This window comes from Morone saxatilis, unplaced genomic scaffold (assembly GCF_004916995.1).
Source record: "Morone saxatilis isolate NCDOM2014 unplaced genomic scaffold, NCSU_SB_2.0 Contig4, whole genome shotgun sequence".
In the NCBI taxonomy this organism is placed as follows: Eukaryota; Metazoa; Chordata; class Actinopteri; family Moronidae; genus Morone; species Morone saxatilis.
The window spans coordinates 2870108-2873857 of NW_023339984.1; the positions used below are offsets into that span (position 1 = coordinate 2870108).

The window sequence follows — 3750 nt, forward strand, 5'->3', positions numbered from 1 at the left end:
CTACCACCACCCTCAAAATGTCAGGCTTAACACAGCGTTACAGTGGCAAACAAATCAGCTGGCTAATGACGCTAATGCTGCCACATTATTATCTTTACATACTGAATAAACAAACCATTAGGGTATGTTTATTTAGTGTGCATGCTATAGACCTTAATGATGCTGAGATTTTGACCTATAATAGCACCAAAAGCACAGTGTTACTAATAACATTAATTAATCACAGTGTTCCATAGACTTAAAGCCGCAGTAGGTAGCTAGTAAAAGAACTCTTTGTCATATTTGCTGAAACCTTCACTTTATCCTGAATCAGTATAATCTATCTACTATCTTGGCTCTAATTGGTTGTTCACAAAGTATCTGTCTTATGTACTACTGTGTGTGAAAAAAAAAATCAGCAAATATGACAAAAAGTCTTTTTTTTAATTACCTATGGCAGCTTTAAGATGTAAAATATCCACAGAGGTGTCTGTTCTGAAATGTCACCATGTATGAGAAACTGGCTGTCAGTTTCCAAACAACCTTAGAAAAAATACATCACTTTGTCTGCACCAGAGCATTTAATATTACTTTTGTAACTCAGTCAATTGGGTCATCTCAATCCCATGTTCTTAAGCCTCCATCTAGAATATGGCTGACAATAACACATCATGTCATGTAATGCCACTGGGTTAATCAGCCCCATAAATAAGGCTACAATATACATCTATTTACACCATTTGCACTGCAACACTGAAGGTTCATTTCCCACATTGTACCAGCAGAGGGCACAAAAGACCAGTAATTCAGTGGCAGCATCACAGAAAACTGTTGCCTTTAAGTCTCTGACAAACAACATTCTCACTTTTCTTTTTTTAGATGTCTCATGGCAACATCCTGTCAGATTAAAACAGGAAATAATATGTGAGCTCTTTCAACTCCCTATACTCCTTTAAAAAAGGTCTGTCTTTCATTTATTGTGTTAATGCTACTAAGATTACTATACTATGGTTTGAGCTGCCTTGCATGGTAAATGAATGTGAAAATATTTAGAAAATATATAAATATGAAGACAATACTTGTAGGGGTGTGATAAACCAGTCAGAGGACATGCACAAGATCTAGGAAATGTGATATTTGACATTTGCAAAATTATAGTCAATAACTTTAACTTTCTTTTTTAAATTTCTTGTGGAACCTTTCTTGCCATAAATTAAAAACATTAGCCCAATACATGATACATTTCTCTAATACTGAAGATGTTAACTACTCATTTGAAGATGAAAGAAGAATATCATATTCCAAGGAAGTGTGGCATGCCCTTTTGTTTAAACCTTCTTTTTTGTAACATTTGGGTGATTGGGACAGCACATCTTATCATTAATTTAGGCTAGTGTAAGTATATATATCACACAATTTGATTCATACTTAATATATAATATAATATAATTTCACATGCTGTTTTCCTGTTCATCATTATGAATTATAAGTCTATGTTCATTTATGATTAAATGTATTAGACTTTTGGTTTAAAAATCTATCCACACATCACACCATCACACATCACAACCCCCGTTCTCCCACTGCTTCCCTTACATTTTTACCCCAAATTTTACTGAATAAATTTAATGACAGTAAAAAATATTGCTTGTGTCATGAACCTGCATGAAAAAGAAGGGCGACCACACAGACAATTACAGTGTTTAAAGCAAAATAAATGTCTTAACCAATAGTCACACTAAATAAAGTATAAAATATATATGTACATCAGTATTGTCAGTAGTGTAGTGTAGTGAAGTGTGTGTGGACATGGGTGAAGTGTTGTGTATGGAAAAGCTCATGCATTTATCAAGCCAAAGACAGCAACAAACCCAGGACCTGCTCTCACAGGTGCCATTACGCTGCAGTGGATTACTCAGGATTAGTTAAATCAAGGCTGAATGTATCATTTATTTAGTTTGGTTTGGTTAGTTAGGGAACAAATTAAGCTAGAGCCTAAGGAGAATACACAATGCTTCTATATTGCAAGGTTGATCATTTTCAACATTAGCAAACCTTTTTAGCACCGCCACAATCACCCAAAATCAGGCTGTCTCATTATAATACAATATATGAAATGATGAATATGATATTATCACATATTTATTGATTTTGTTGCAATAACACACCATATTCCTGTTTCCATCAAAGGTTCGTGCAATACATTGGCTATGACAATTGTATGACCTTATGATGAAAACTAGCTAAAGCTTATGTCCTTTTCCTCACGTGATGCTTTCAGGGTAAATTTTTTATTATATTTTTATTTTATTTTAACTCAACAGGTGAGAAAATGAAACCCCATATTTGTTATACGGTCCCAATCACCCTCCATTCACCCTCTCATCTGTAACACCTGTGTTCACCCTACTATTTCATGTCAAAATGGCTGCTTTGAAAAAGGTCTGTTCAGCATGGTTACACCTGCTGATACACCATTTCATTCACCAAATAGTGTTGGACACATTAAGTTATTTATGGATGAAACACTGCCTATTCATTGACATGTATAGAAGGTTTTTCATCAGGCATCTCGCAAATAGCGGGAATTTACACTAAAAGTTAGAATGGCCCTAAAAACAATATCTAGAGTCTAGACGAAGGCAAATGGGGGAAGGGGAAAGTTTTTACCGCCTGTCAAATGCCCGCGAGTCTCATCTATGGATGGCGCTTCTATCTAACGTTAACCGGAAGCGCTGTGACGTAGTCGCTACGTACTGCACATTTCACGGGGCTGGTTTTTACAAACTACCGTAGCATTGCACGTACACCCACCACGTGTATGGCCGACAGATACATGTACGCTGTTATTAATTTGCCTCCCTCTGAATCTTTTTGGACCGTTCGGGTACCGCGAGTGCTTGAACTGACGGTGGGAACATAATGAACACACAGTGACAAACACCAGCGTTTAACCAAGGTGAGTCTCTGTCACGCTAGCTAGCACTAACGCGGTGTTAACAGATGGCTGTGTTGCTGTACACACTGTGTTTCATACTGAAAGGTCGGTTTATTTATCTTATCAGAGAACTGTTGTTTACTTCACTGTCGACTGGGTAAACATGGTAATGGGGCTCTGCTTTCCTCCTCTGTATGTAGTAAGGTTAGACTCCATGTGGATGAGTATACAAGTAGATGTACAGTCTGGTAATAACAGAATAAATATGTTATTACTAGTTTAATTGAATACTGTTTCTTTATCTTCGCGTTTGTTGCTTCTTCACAGAACAGAACAGGTGCATCATATGTCAGGATGCTACACAGTGTCCTTGTCTTAATGCTATTTTACTAAAAGTCCCTTTTTCTTTGATTTGGCCCTTAATATTCAGCCATGATGTTAAACCACACCTGTCACTCTGTATTGTTTCTGTACCCTGTACTACTGAGAGACAGTGACACAGCTCTATTTAACGCCACTACTGTTCACCTGTCTGGACCTAGATACTCAACAGAGAGCTGACACAGAGCCCATGCACTTTATCATAATCTGCTAAAGACTTGTCTGTCTATTCTACAATGTGTGTCCCTTTTTCTGGTGTTGGTTGCTGCGTGGTTCCTGCCATCAGAAGCACACATGTTCGATGTGACTCAGTCTGGATTACTGTAAGGACCAATAATCTGCTGTGACTCAGACAGAGGCCTCCAGGGTTTGACTGACTTATTTCATACGGGCTCATGGGTAATGTGAGAAACTCTTATTACTGAGAACAGAAGCATCAGGTAGCAGGAAAA

The 3750-nt window shown here is 37.4% G+C and overlaps 1 protein-coding gene across 1 annotated transcript in view; it reads left to right on the forward strand.

Annotated features, from left to right (window-relative positions):
• Positions 1-2758: 2758 nt before the first annotated feature.
• LOC118338243 (equilibrative nucleoside transporter 2) overlaps positions 2759-3750 on the forward strand; it is a 13914-nt gene continuing 12922 nt past the window's right edge. The window contains exon 1 of the mRNA XM_035675516.1: positions 2759-2938. The gene's annotated coding sequence lies outside the window, so the exon portion shown is untranslated. The remainder of the gene's footprint in view (positions 2939-3750) is intronic.